The sequence below is a fragment of the Lissotriton helveticus genome, chromosome 4_1 (assembly GCF_964261635.1).
Source record: "Lissotriton helveticus chromosome 4_1, aLisHel1.1, whole genome shotgun sequence".
NCBI lineage: Eukaryota > Metazoa > Chordata > Amphibia > Caudata > Salamandridae > Lissotriton > Lissotriton helveticus.
This window is the reverse complement of record NC_136063.1, coordinates 1,323,474,802-1,323,490,940: the sequence shown is the minus strand read 5'-3', so window position 1 is coordinate 1,323,490,940 and position 16,139 is coordinate 1,323,474,802.

Below are 16,139 nucleotides of genomic sequence, written 5' to 3'. Positions count from 1 at the left end.
GCGTCAAAAACTTTTCATATATGCCGGTATATACGCTGCTTACAACGAAGCTTGGAAAGTGACACAAATTGAAACTGCTGAAAAAATACGAGAAATTGATCGTATTAATTTGGAAAAATCACTTTCTGTAGTGGACAATGGGTTAACGACTCTGTCCTACAGAATTTATTCACTGGAAAGAAGTCTAACGATGGAACACCCGAGTTCATGGGTAGTGCGTCTGATCTGGTTGCATCAGATGGGCCTAACCAGCAAGTGGACATGACTCTACCAGCTTGGGCGGTTCCCTTGCTGGAAATCCATTGTGGTCATTTAAGAGACATTGTGAGAGATGAAATTGCCAACGTACATGCACGTCAGGATAAACTTTGCAAAGCAGGAAAATTGCCCACATCTCTCTCATCGACTGTAGTGAGCAGACCTGTGCCTGGGGGCTCCACAGCACCTGGAATTGTAGAAAATGGTGATAGGTCTAATGCTTACTGCAGGGCTCCTACTATTACCCTGATCTTGCCCAGCACTAGTCCAGCTATTGGCCACGTTCCAGGGGTTAGGGCACTAACAACCAATGACACATCAAAAAATAGTAACAACAATGTTGGGCCCATGAGACGGAGAAGCGGGGCAGGGACAGTTTTACCATCAATCAATCTTCCTCCAGCCTCAATCCCTTATGTGTTTGTTCTTGCTGGAATCCCCACTTTAAAAGATGGCTAGAATGAAACCCAAATTGAGCTAAAAAACAAATGCCTTAACAGGCTCGTTAGACATTGTCGATTTGCTTATGCCAACGCCAGCAAAATACTTATTACACATAGGGCAGGTTAGTTGGGCAACAGGCCAAAAGATGTTTATGGGGACTGCCTCACAATCAACTTTAGGAGTCCACACAGTGTACAACACCTCTTGCACCAAAGTCAATCCCCACTAATTGCAGGTTCTGCCATCAGACTCCTTCCTCTCACACATTTGTATTGGCTAGATCCTACTAATGACTTAAGGGCTGATATTAGACACCATCAAAATGATTGGCACCAGAACCAGCTAATGGTGGGGCTGGGCGCTGTACAACTGAGACCATACACCTTCGATTTGCCTTTGGCAAATAGATTTGGGGTTCTGGAACAAGTTGATTGACTCATGGCTGAGTGGGCACCATGGATGACATGGGTGAGTGAACCTTTAGTGGAAAGGGCTCAGGATCCTAAGATCAAGGCACTTAGTCCCATCAACAAGGACCCCACTCTGAACCCTGCAACTGACCACCATGGCTCCGTTGTGTATCATAAATCACCTAAAGTTCTTTCAGTAACCTCCAGTCCATTGTCCACCTCATCTATACAGGACACATATTCTCCATCCCTACACACTCCCACTGATGGAGCGAGATAGAAAACAGAAATCTGTTTAAACTCGTGAAGTCACACTTCCATAACATAAATAATATTATTAACGTTGTATGGTGTGTTTTGCTAACACAACCTAGATTAAACTTTACACATGGGGTTGGTAACACGTGTGCTCATAAACGTGCATAAATGTTGCATCTTTTGTTCGTGCAAAAATAATAAATTAATTTGTCGTTTTCGTTTTTGTCATTACTAAACTGCAGCAGATTTAAAAGAAGCATGTGCTTATTTTGCTTTCCTTGTCTATGTGATGTCATTTCTACTATTCTAGGTGCACATAAGGTTTTTATGGATTCATGAAGATTGGTAGATATAAAATGCTGCTTATTTGTTGCTTGGTGCTAGGTAACATTAGACTAATTGGTTGGGTTAATTAATTAGTAAACGAAGGGTGGAAACAGAATAAACAATATTTCTTACATTAATACTTTTCTTGTGTTTGTTTTATACTAGAAAATAAGTTGCCTGCTTTTGGGCCTAGTTTGCTCGAGTTTGCTTAACGATGAATTTAATTCTGCAAGGAGCACGAGATGTCTCTGTGAAAGAAAAAGTTTTCCATCAAAATTGCATTCATTCAGCAAAGATGATGTGTTGTCATCATTCTGGCGGACGTGGCCAAGGTCAGAAACCGGTAGAAAAGAACAATTTTATTAACTTGGCATCCGCGGAAGTGCAATGGAGTCAGTAAGAACTCTTGTTCAAATTGTTGCAAACCAAGGAAGCTTTGGAACTCGTACAAGAAAGACAATGGTCCCAAAGAATATGACCGAATGGAAGTTTTGAAATGTAGGTGACATGTCACTTGTCACCCTTCGTCCAATGAGACATCGTCGTTTGCAGAAAATTTTCCTTTACTTAGATTAGCTAGCATAGAAAGGTATAAAAAGTCCATGCCCTGAGGATGGGCTGGCTGCTGCTTTATGACTTTCCGATGAGGGTGTGCTGATGAACTTTGCGTGGAGCACGTAAGAATCCTCAAAGAACTTTACTTTATTTCCATTTTATTTAGCTCAGTTAGGATTTAGGATTTTTGTAATGCTAAACTTATATATCCTTGCTTAAACTGTATTTTCTCATGATACTTTGCAAATATGCTTACTACAATGCTAATAAAATTGCATTTATAAAACTATATTTTGGATTATCTATAATTAGTTAATAAAATCTTACTTTTGAAACAAGCTGGTCTTGGTTCTTCAGAAGCACAGGTTACTATTAGCTAGATGCCATCGCCATGGTGGTCATTTAAATAGTTAGATTTTGTTCAAATGACGTCAACATTTACCGCGGTTGTATATAATGTGTACATAGGTTGTGAATAAGGTGTATATAGATTTAATTTGATCACCTGATTCAGTAGGTCAAATATGTCATGTTTGATTAATGGGTCCATAAGTTAGAGTAGTATTTTATGTAACAGGTTATAGAGTTGGGTAGTATTGGTTATGGCATATTTTCTATAGGCCGCTGGATCAATTCTTCTGGTAGCAGAGGATGGTTGCTAAGGGTAACCAAGGTGTTGCTAGGGGTAACCAAGGTGTTATTGATATGTTATGGTATAGAAATAGGATCGATGTTTAACATATGTTGAGTTAGTTCTCGTGCTATATGTGAATTGTACCGGTACAGATTGTGTGATGAGAAGGTAGTCACGCAAGACATCTGATCTGTTTGTGATATCGTCGTGTATCACAAGTGATATCGCCGTGTATCACGTGTTGTGGTCGTGCAACACAGTGTTGTGGTCGTGCAACACAGTTTTAGGGCTAGGTGTGAATCTTGTATAGTGAGGATTTTCTAAGAAATTAGAGCAGCATGAGAATAGGGACAAAGCGCCTGTTGTAAAACTCACTGTGATAAGAGTATTAGTTATATTTGAGCTTGAGTGAAGGGTAGGGTAACTTCGGTGCATGATTACCTAAAAACAGGTGAAAGTCCTGTAGGGGTACATGTTTTATATCTAGAAACAGGTGAAAGTCCTGTATGGATAACGTTGTTATTTTGCTAACGGTGCATGATTTCTATAAACAGGTGAGAGTCCTGTACGGATTTCATGTGTAATTGAAGTTAGGGATTTTTCTGTATGAAAGTGTGTGATTGTATTGTAAGGTATGTTCTAGTGGAACTTTCGAACAGTCACTTAGTTGTGCGTTCTGAGGGAAATGAGTCCATATTTTACTCGATAGAAGGGTAGAGTAAAAGTTGCTCTGCTGGCAATTGAAAATTATTCTATGAGAATAGCGATGACTATTCCGAGTTGTGAATACTTGAATGCATGCAAACTATCCTAATTAGAGAAACAGTCAGATGAGTCCTTATTGTCATTGTTAATAGTTAATTTACATCGAGAAAGCGTTCTCAAAATGGCGCTGTGAAAAGATTTTGTGAAGGAGGGGTAAGCGCCAGGAGTGAGAAGTGAGAAACCGCAGCTGCTGTGTACGTCACAGAGCCGCGCTGGGATTGGGTGACATACGTCACAAGCTGTGCTCTGATTGGTTCTTGAGTCTCTGACGAACTGTAAGCTGATTGGTTCTTCAGAAAATCTTCATTTTTATTGGTTGAGTGGAAAAGTGACGTAGCTCAACCCTTATTGGCCTGTTGGTGTGTTTTGCGCACGGATTGGTTGTTTTTAGCGGAACATCCCGGAACTATTTTACGAACAATTTTGTTAATTGGAATTAACTCGTAAAGATGAGTTATCATTTTAAACACATTGAGAAAAAGCCAACGTTGTTTCAGAAACTTAAAAATTTTATGTCGCTTGACAAGAAAATAGAAACGCAAGGTGGTAAATTACTTCATAAGTACAAAACACCTACAGCGTATATGGAAGGTGAATATGGTTATCATACTGTTTTGTGGTTTGATGCTTGGAAACAATATACAAAGGATGACGGTGTTTTAACTTGGCCTAATGATGGTTCGTTTAATGTGAAAGTTTTGAGAAACTTAAGAGAGAAAATGAATGCTCTTAAACCCAAGCCGAGGCCAACTCAATTTGAGGCTTTAGTTGAATGGGAGGATGAGATGTACCAATTACAAAGAGAAGCAAGCGGAATTAAAAGACCTTCTAAACCTCCAAGTTATAGAAGAGAGACGCATGAAGACAGGATGAGAATGTGGAGACAAGGAAGCATGAGTGAGGGACTTTATGTAATTAGAGAGATGGTTTTAGGTTCTCCTGAGGGAAAAAGAACTGAAAAGAGAAATAATGTCCCGTTAGAGAGTGAGTCCGAAGATGCAGTTTTAGAGGAAATTTACACTTCGGATAAAAGGAATCAGCCTTTGAGACCTCCTAGATCATGGTCTACTCCGGTGGTTTCTACAGAAACTACACCAAGTGCACCTCCAATGAATGAAGCTCCTAAACTTTATCCAAATAATTGTGAAATTGTTGAAACTCCAAAAAGACCAGAATTTGAGAATGTCCGTAATGAGGGTAGACATTTTTCTGCGACTCCAAGAGCAAGGGAAGCTCCAAAAAATTATGTGCGAGAAACAAGAAACGTTGAGTCTGTTGATTCTTCTGAGTATTTAAGATCAAAAGAAGAATTAATTCGACAAATAACAAAAAGTATGGAAGCTGTGACAGTTCCAGTAACTATTGGTCCTGTTCAGCCTGTTTTTGAGCAAAGAGAAGCTAATAAGACAGGGTTAACTGTTCCTTTAAATGCAGAAATCCAGAAGGTTGCTGAAAAATGTTATTCAGACATATCTGAAATAAACTCTTCAAGATCGAGAATGCCTGTTTTAACTTTTAATGAGGATTTATCTCTAAAAACACCGATGGGTGCAGAATCTGATGCTGAAAGTCCTGAAGTTAGGGTGACAAAACCTAAACTTGATGTTGCAAAATTAAAAGCAAATATTGAGGAATTAATAATTGGTACGATTGGTCCTGACAGTCTAAATTATTATCGAGATGATGAACTACTTTTCATTTGCAAGAGTATGCAATGGAAAACAAAAAACAAATATGACCAGTTGGAAGAACTGGCAGCTGAACTTGAAATTGATGTGAGCAGGCAAAAGAATTTTGCAAAACATTACAGATTAGACTTTTCAGAAGGTGACATTGAAAGTTTGAACTCAATGGGAAGAATAATGCACATAAAGGATTTGATTGTTTACATTAAAAAATTGGAGATTTGAGCAAGTGGAGAGTGAAATGGACGAAAAAGAAGGAAGATGAGAAATTGGAAAAATTGTCAAAACAATTTCCAATGAGAGAGATTGCAGGTGGAGGATATGTTCATGTCCCATGGTCAAGACAGGACATATTGCTGTTCACAAATGATTTTCCAAAACTGAGGGAAAAGCCAGTGGAGTGGTATAGGCAGGTGGACAGATTCATCAAAGTCTCAAAAGTTCTGTGGATTGATCTGGATGGATTTTTCGATATTGTTGTCCCATCAGATCTTTGGACAGAATGTAAAATATCCATAAGTTGGCCAAAAGAAGAACCGGATCGAAATAAAGAAACAGGTGGTCCAAATCCTCTCGTAATGGATTTTTATGAAAAAGTGATTTACTGGTTGAAAAACAAAATTCCACCAAAAGAGGTTGATTGGGTTAAAATAGAAAGGACAAACCAGGAAACAAAAGAATCAGTTCATTCATTTTATGAAAGGTTACTATTGATTTTTAAACAATATAGCGGGTATGAGAAATTAGACGAGAAAGATATGAGCCATTTCGTCTATAGATTTGTTTATGGTTTGAAACCAGAAATTGCAGACATGATCAGAAACAGTATTGTCGGATGGCAAGCACTTTCTGTTGATGATATTTTGAGAAAGGCAAAGTACTGCAGTGATGAGCTAGAAGTCAGACAAAAGAAGCTCAAGGAGAAAGCCATGTGGGCACAGGTAAAGGTGGCTGAGCAACAGATTACCAGTCTTGGTAATAAAAACACAAATTTTGTGCAAACTACAAATTCGAACCAAGGACAAGGAAAGTTGAAAAATAATAATTTTGTGAGAAAAATTAATCCAAAAATTGAAGAGATGAAACAAAGATTGCCTTGTTTTAATTGTGGCGAAATTGGACACTGGAAAGACGAGTGTAAGAAACCACCTATAAATTTAAAAAGCCCATTGTTAAATCCACAGAGGCAGAATGATGTTGACCTGCAGCAACAGCTACAGTTACAACAGAGTTTAAACGAATTGAGTCTTCAACGACAGTTGCAGCAACAGGTAAACCAGCAACAGGTGAATCAGGTGAATAACCGTCAGAATCAATTGCCACAGACACCGTTTCCAAATTGTGGGGGAACGCAGAAATATAATTCAGGTGTGGGATTTCAAGGAGATGATCAGGTAATAATAAAACCGCAAAGACAAAGGGTGCAAAATGCAGCACAACAATTTTTGTTAGCAGAAGGGCAGGAGAGTGATTCTGATGATTATTACTGACGGTGCCCGAGAGAGGAGGAAGAGTGTGTTGTTGGAGCCACTCTTGAGGTTGACCAGTCTGGTCCATTTGTAAATGGGAAAGTTAATGATGTAGACATCACTTTTCTAGTGGACACTGGTGCTACCCGTTCTACTGTTAGATCAGTGGAAATAGAAAACCTACATCTCTGTGGGGATACCATCCAAGTAGTAGGAGTAAGCAATCAACAAATCAGGACTGATTTGACTGATCCAGTACCAGTTGAAATTGGAAATATCAAATACAAACACAGATTTGTGGTTTGTAACAGTAGTCCGGTGAATCTATTGGGCAGAGATATATTGTGTAAAATGAATTGCAGAATATATTGTTCTCCTGAAGGAGTCGAATTATAAACAATGGAAGAAGATGGCCTGTACAGATTGACAATGATGTTAATGGAAACAGAGGAAACAAAATAAAATTGTTTCCTGAATTTGAAAAAGAAAATCTGCCAGAAGAGCTCAAGGAAACAGTAAAGTCTGAAATTTGGGAATTGACTGGGAATGAGATGGGTCTGATGAAACATGTCGATCCAGTCAAAATTACACTGAAGCAGGGAATAGAATTCCCTAATATACCTCAATACAAGATGAAAGCAGAGACAATTGAGGGAGTCATACCTGTGATTGACAAATTCATTAAACAGGGTGTCTTAAAAGAAATTGAGAGTAGCTCTTGTAACTCACCGATTATGGGAATTAAAAAGTCGAATGGAACATATCGGATAGTTCAGGATTTAAGAAAAGTTAATCAAATCGTGGTTCCATGTTGTCCCATGGTTCCAAACCCAGCAGTGATCTTGTATCAGATTCCACATGATGCTGAATGGTATACTGTCATTGATCTTTGCAATGCATTCTTTACTGTTCCTCTACATCCAGAGAGTCAGGAAATTTTCGCTTTCAGATTCCAGAGTAGGACCCTCGCATGGTGTAGAATCCCTCAAGGGTATACAGAGAGTCCTTCAATCTTTAATGAGTTGTTAAAAAGGTCTTTGGAGAATTTAGACTTACCTGGTAGGTCTACGTTGGTGCAGTATATCGACGATTTGTTAATAGCTGCTAAAACGAGAGAGAATTGTGTGACAGACACAATAACACTTTTGAATCATCTTGCAGATGAGGGACATAAAGTGTCTCCAGCAAAATTACAGTTTTGCAAACAAGAGGTGAAATATCTTGGTCACAGAATTGCAAAGGGAAAAAGACAGGTGACAGTTGAGAGAATTAAAATGATTCAAGCAATGCAACCACCCAGAACACAGAGACAGGTTCGAATGTTTTTGGGAATGGTTGGCTACTGTCGACAATGGATAAGTGGATTTTCGGTAATTGCGAAACCACTACAGAGACTGACAAGGTCTGATGTGAAAGATCCAATTATTCTCAATGAGGCTGAGATGGAATCTTTTGAGAACTTGAAAAAGAGCTTATGTCAAGCTCCTGCTTTGGGCATGCCGAATTATGAGAAAGATTTTGAATTGTATTGCAGTGAGAGAGAAGGATGTGCATTGTCTGTGTTAATTCAGAGACATGGGAATCTAAAGAAACCCATTGCATATTTTTCTGCAGTTCTTGATCCCATTGCAAAAGCATTACCAGGTTGTTTGAAAGCAGTTGCAGCTACAAGTGTCAGTCTTGAGCAAAGCGAAGGAATCATAATGGGATTTCCTGTGAAAGTTTTTGTACCTCATTCAGTTGAAATATTACTGACAAGAGGTAAGACTCAACATTTAACAAGCAGCAGATTGACAAAGTATGAGAAAATCATACTGGGAGCAGATAATGTTTCCATTTCAAGATGTTTGAATCAGAATCCTTCTACATTACTGCCTGATTCTGAAATTGTTGATGAAAATGAAGTGGAACATGAATGTTTGGATGTCATGGAATTTTGCACCAAACCAAGGCAGGACATCAAAGATGTACCTTTGTCTGAATCAGATGTTGTCTACTTTGTGGATGGCTCTTGTCTGAGGACAGAAGGAGGTGTTTTGAAAGCATCGTATTCAGTCTGTACAGTTGCAGACGTTGAAGAAGCATCATGTCTTGAAGGAATTCGTTCAGCACAGGTGGCTGAATTGATTGCTTTGATTCGTGCTTGTGAAATATCAAAAGATATAAGAGTTACCATCATTACTGATAGTCAGTATTGGTACGGGGTTGTACATGATTATGGACAGCTCTGGTCTCAGAGAGGTTATTTGACCTCAGCAGGGTCACCAATTAAAAATGCAGTTTTTATCAAAAGATTAATTGAAGCCATACAGTTGCCGAAAGAAATCGCAATTGTAAAGTGTGCTGCGCACACAGAAGGAGTGGATTATATTTCAAAAGGCAATGCCTATGCAGATGAGACAGCAAAATACTGCGCAAGAAAAGGTTGTGCATATAATCGGGAAAAGAGTAAAGAAACTGATTCAAATTCATTAATGCTAACAACAGTGGTAGAAACATGGAATGAGATTAGAGACTTACAAAATGAAGCAGATGATGAGGAAAAAGATCTATGGTTACGATCAGATTGTAGACCACGTGATGAGGATGGAGTGTGGGTCTATAAAGATGGCAGGGTAGTTTTACCAAATTGTTTGATTGCTGATATGGCCAGATTGTATCATGGCCCAGCTCACCTTGGAAGAGATTCTATGATCAGACTCTTCCGAGAGACTTGGTTCAATACTAAATTCAGAACGATTGCAGAGTCTTTTTGTCAAAGGTGTTTGTCATGCCAACAAATTAACCCAAACAGAAAATCAGTGGTGGGTACAGGTGTAATTGGTCGAGAGGGTGGTCCCTTTACCAGGTTGCAGATGGATTTCATTGAAATGCCCCTACACAATTGTTTGAAATATGTTCTTGTAATTGTTTGTTTGTTTTCAAGATGGGTGGAAGCATTTCCTACACGACATTGTGATTCAATTACAGTGGCAAAATTGCTGTTGAGAGAAATCATTCCAAGGTACGGTTTTCCAGTCACTATTGAGAGTGATGGAGGAAGCCATTTTGATAACAAACTGATGAAGCTGATATGTGAGGCATTAAGCATTGAGCAGAAAATACACTGTGCATACAGACCAGAGGCATCTGGGGTGGTTGAACAGATTAATGGGACTATCAAAAACAGGATTGGAAAAATGTGTCTGGAAACAGGTGTAAAGTGGACCGATGCTCTTCCACTTGTTTTAATGTCATTGAGAAGTACACCTGATAAAAAGACAGGTTTGAGTCCTCATGAAATATTGATGGGAAGAGTCATGAGACAGGCTTTTGTACCTGTAGGCAAATTGTTGAGTATAAATGACAGTGCTATTTTGGATTACTGTAAAATGTTATCTGATATAGTGACTTCTGTGTCTAATCAGGTGGGAACTGAAGCACAATCAAATGAGAAAGTTCTAACTCATGATTTGAGACCTGGTGATTGGGTCAGAACAAAAGTACATCGGAGAAGAAATTGTTTGGCTCCTAGGTGGCAGAAGCCTAGACAAATAATTCTGGTTACTACAAATGCAGTGAAATGCAGAGGATTGAAGAGGTGGATTCATCCTAGTCATACCATTTCAGTGCCTACTCCTGAGAGTTCTGATGTAGAAAGTGATACTACAGAAGATTCTGATTCAGAAGTAGAAGGTGAAACAAATCCAGAGACTGAAGATCGACAGGGAGGTCGACATCTGGAACCTGTGCCTGTGAATGAAGATTTGACAAGAAAAAGTTCTGAAATAATTGAAATAGATTCTGGAGAAGAAGAGAATCTATCAGAAAGAAAAACGACTGAGGACTCAGTCAAAAAGGTTAATGGAGTGATTTCCATTGAAGACAGTGAGGCTGAGCCAAAAGAAATTTCTGACCAGGAGAGTATCGAAAAGCAGAAGTTAAGCTCTGAAGTAAGGAACGGAAGTCCAAAATCTGGGAAGTTGGAGGTAATTTAAGAGGAGGAGGAAGACGAATTACCGAGTACCAGTGATGGAAGACAAAGTATAGTTCCTGAAGGAGTGAAACTGCCGAATAGAGAAGTTCCTGAGTCAATAATTGAAGTTTCAGACAGTGATACTGGAGAAAGTGATGTGGATGGTGAAAATAGAAGTCCAAAGAAAAGATCTTGGAAGTCTGAGACGAAAACTTCAGAACCAAAGAGAAAGTTTGTGAGAAAAGCAGATTACTGGCCTGGTGGAAGACTGAGAGTTAGGTTGATCAAGAAACCGAAGGAACAGGTGGAAGAAATCAGTAGTCAAAAGGATTCTGAAAAGGAAGTTGGAGTTGGAAGGAAAATTGAAGTTGTGACAAGGAAAGGAAAGAGGATTATAAGGCCAAATCAAAAGTACAAATCACCTGAGTGGACTTATCTAGTAATTCCACCTGTCATTGACATTTACGATAGTAGTCAAGAGGAAGAAGAAATTGAAGAAATCAGTGACAATGATTGAAGTACATAAACTTTAATTGGGTTTTAGGTTTTTAATTTTTGGCAAAAGGCCGAAGAAATCTTGTTAGATGACACAAGGTCGAAGAAAAGTTGTTTAGTTGAAGAAAGTTCATTTGTGACATAAGGTCGAAGAAATACTGTTAGGGTTTTAAAAAAAAAAAAAAAAAAAACTATTTTAAAAAGGGGGGTGTAAATAATTCTTTTAGTTTTAATCTTTTATAATTTAGTTTTAATCTTTTATAAATTAAATTTTTAAAATAGTTTTATTTTTTCCTTTTAAGGCAAACCTAACCAAAGATGCCTTACGTTATGGAACAAAGTACTTCAGGATGTTCCATTTTTAAGAGATGCTGTAAGATGACTCTGGTGTGTCTGCTCATTCTAATTCTGCTCTGGTTAGTTTTAGCTGTTATCATTCCATTTGAAAGTAACAAGGATTTTCAAAAAGCTAATATGACAAGCAAAGCTTCAGTTAGTCAAAACAAACATAGTGCAACTGGCAAAGTTATTGATCATCAACCTAACATTCATCAGGACAAATCTATTAGTGATTTTTCAAGCAATACATTCACAAGGCTTTTGAGTGAATATGTCATGGTAATGGATGCTAAGGACTGCTATGTCTGTGTCAAGTTACCTGCTTCTGTTTCTGAGGGAGTGACATACAATATGCTTCCTCTTACATATGGTGTGACGTGCAGTGTGTTAGCTAGTCTGTTCTATCAGACTGGATGCTTAGAATACTATTATTCAGATTTTGACGAGATTTTTGCTAATTTGAAAATTGAGGGTGCTTTGAATAAGCATAAAAAAGCAAAACAGATGAGGGAATTTTTCCTTGTCACTAATGAACTTACCTATGGGTATGCTTACAAGAATAATTTAACTTGCAAACTAAGTGCTGAGGGAAAGAAGTTTTTGAACCTGGTTGAAGAGAGGAGAGCAATTTACAAAAGAAATGAGATAGTCAAACAGACTAAATCCAGGTTCTGGCAGAAAGAGGATGAGAAGCTAAATGGCAAAATGCGTGATAATGTTGCAATTCACATAGACAAACCAGTTAGTGGTAAGCTTTGCATTAGAAGAGACAATACACTTTTTGATAACTACTTTGTGGGTGCGAGTAATTGTGAAGATACATATCAGATCATGGGAGGTTGGGGATTCAAAGGTGGAAAAGATCCAATTTTCCCTAGGATTTATTTTGTGTGTGGTGATAAAGCTTATTACAATCTTCCTGATCATTGGTATGGAACTTGTTATGTTGGGATTGTGTTTCCTAAGATATTCCATGTTGACAGAAATTCGGAAGGTTTGTTCAAAATTCATAATTATGTAAATAGGGCTAAAAGAGAAACTTTTACAGAAGTTATGGGAGATATTTTTCAAGCAGTAATACCTATTGTAGGTATAACCCTGAACTCAGGTAGAATCAGAAAATTGTCCACAATTGTTGACAGATTGTCAACAGATACCGCTGATGGTTTCCAATTAGTAAACGTTGAAGTCATTGCAATTAGATCCATGGTGATTCAAGATCGCCTTGCTTTAGATATACTCCTGGCAAAAGAGGGAGGAGTCTGTGGCATTTTACATGTGCAACATTGTTGCACATATATCCCTGATGAAAGTAAGAACCTTGAGATGTACATTAAGAACATCACAGAGATGCATTCAGAAATAATCCCGTTAGAAGAAGAAGATTTTTCAGAAAGACTTTCAAAAAGATTCCAATCAATCAAAAATTGGTTTCATGACATTGGGAGTTCAGTTCTTGGCAAGATTTTGGCACCTTTGATCGTGATAATATTCATTTTCATTTTGACAAAAATTGGTTGTTTGTTGCATAAGAGAAAGAGACAAATGAAAGAAAAGAAAAGAATTTATAAACTCAAAAAAGAAGAGGAGAGGGAGATTGAGTTGCAGGAATTACATAGAGCTCGTTATGATAATTGCAAGGATTTTGCAGAAACAGATTTTTAGAAATACTGACACAGATGAATTTGAATCATTTTCCAGAAAGTTTAAAATTCCAAATTTTGGGTGGTGGTGTGGTGATTTGTTAATCACCAGATGAGGGAGTTGATGGAGCGAGATAGAAAACAGAAATCTGTTTAAACTCGTGAAGTCACACTTCCATAACATAAATAATATTATTAACGTTGTATGGTGTGTTTTGCTAACACAACCTAGATTAAACTTTACACATGGGGTTGGTAACACGTGTGCTCATAAACGTGCATAAATGTTGCATCTTTTGTTCGTGCAAAAATAATAAATTAATTTGTCGTTTTCGTTTTTGTCATTACTAAACTGCAGCAGATTTAAAAGAAGCATGTGCTTATTTTGCTTTCCTTGTCTATGTGATGTCATTTCTACTATTCTAGGTGCACATAAGGTTTTTATGGATTCATGAAGATTGGTAGATATAAAATGCTGCTTATTTGTTGCTTGGTGCTAGGTAACATTAGACTAATTGGTTGGGTTAATTAATTAGTAAACGAAGGGTGGAAACAGAATAAACAATATTTCTTACATTAATACTTTTCTTGTGTTTGTTTTATACTAGAAAATAAGTTGCCTGCTTTTGGGCCTAGTTTGCTTGAGTTTGCTTAACGATGAATTTAATTCTGCAAGGAGCACGAGATGTCTCTGTGAAAGAAAAAGTTTTCCATCAAAATTGCATTCATTCAGCAAAGATGATGTGTTGTCATCATTCTGGCGGACGTGGCCAAGGTCAGAAACCGGTAGAAAAGAACAATTTTATTAACTTGGCATCCGCGGAAGTGCAATGGAGTCAGTAAGAACTCTTGTTCAAATTGTTGCAAACCAAGGAAGCTTTGGAACTCGTACAAGAAAGACAATGGTCCCAAAGAATATGACCGAATGGAAGTTTTGAAATGTAGGTGACATGTCACTTGTCACCCTTCGTCCAATGAGACATCGTCGTTTGCAGAAAATGTTCCTTTACTTAGATTAGCTAGCATAGAAAGGTATAAAAAGTCCATGCCCTGAGGATGGGCTGGCTGCTGCTTTATGACTTTTCGATGAGGGTGTCGTGCTGATGAACTTTGCGTGGAGCACGTAAGAATCCTCAAAGAACTTTACTTTATTTCCATTTTATTTAGCTCAGTTAGGATTTAGGATTTTAGTAATGCTAAACTTATATATCCTTGCTTAAACTGTATTCTCTCATGATACTTTGCAAATATGCTTACTACAATGCTAATAAAATTGCATTTATAAAACTATATTTTGGATTATCTACAATTAGTTAATAAAATCTTACTTTTGAAACAAGCTGGTCTTGGTTCTTCAGAAGCACAGGTTACTATTAGCTAGATGCCATCGCCATAGTGGTCATTTAAATAGTTAGATTTTGTTCAAATGACGTCAACATTTACCGCGGTTGTATATAATGTGTACATAGGTTGTGAATAAGGTGTATATAGATTTAATTTGATCACCTGATTCAGTAGGTCAAATATGTCATGTTTGATTAATGGGTCCATAAGTTAAAGTAGTATTTTATGTAACAGGTTATAGAGTTGGGTAGTATTGGTTATGGCATATTTTCTATAGGCCGCTGGATCACCACGCTCTTATTTGTCCCCACGGCACCCTAGTAACCCCAGGCAAGCCAGCTAGGGAGATTAACTCACTGGTATCTACAGATCCACTGAGTACACACCCCACAGCGTCACTGGAAACAGAAGCCTTCCCAGCTAACAAGGCTCAGGAAGGCTCCTCTGCCAACCATAGCGTATAGAACAAACTTAAGGTCCTATCATGGAATGTGGCAGGTCTCAAAAGCAAATTAGACTGCCCTGACTGAGGGGAGTTTGTGGATATTTGTGACATTTGTATGTTTCAGGAATTCTGGGCTACAGAGGAACCAGCTCGCTTGCGATTTGCTTCATTTTATTTACCTGCTGTATCTAGGGGACAGGGTAGACCATCAGGTGGACTCTGTACATGGGTTGAATGTCACTATCACACCAGTGGCGCATTGCTCTCCAGATATTCTGTGCCTTATACTGACCTTTACCCCAGAGAATAAAATAGCCTTAATTAACATTTATTCGAGGTAGGTGAGGACCGGACAAGAATCACCAACCATAGACCAACTTGACGTCTGTTATCTGGCTGCTCGATTAATGCTTTACTAGTGCTGGGTGGTGACCTGTACTGCCAATTTGAACCTATGAAAGATCTAATAGGTTCACCTGCTACAAAGGAGGATGAGCTGTGGCCCATTCCTGAGACCAATATCTCTCCAATAAGGGCTTGTACACCTTTGGCTCTGCAAATAAAAGCACTTACCTTAAAGTATTCTCTGTGAGCCTGCAACAGCCGTTTCAGCTCCGACTCTCCTGTGATATTCACCTAAAATAGAGTTGGACACCCCTTTATCTTAGATTATTTCTTAGTAGAAGCCAGGTTGTGGGGCCAGTTTAAGGACTTCACTGTCAGTCTGCTCCACGACAGTGGTCATAATGCTTTACTACTTGAACTCACAATGCCAACAATAAGGGATCAATTGGCAGAAGCCTCTGCTATTGAGCAGAGACCAACACGCACTAATGATAGGCCGAAAGTCAGGTGGGCATGGTTGGAAAAATGCCCAATAAATGTCTCCCCTATTTAAAGCTGTTATACCCAATCTTGAGGCCATGTCAGAGCTTGTAAAGTCAGGAGGTATTGCTGCATCCTTTGCAGAAGTTGCAATGGTTAATAAGTCCACCACCATAAAGCTTGAGGAGGTGTTTTGGACAGCATGTGCAAGTGGTCGAGGGACAAAGCATACACAGACATGGTTTAATGGTAGTTGTTGGACAGCAAAAAAGGCATTGTTAGAGACTA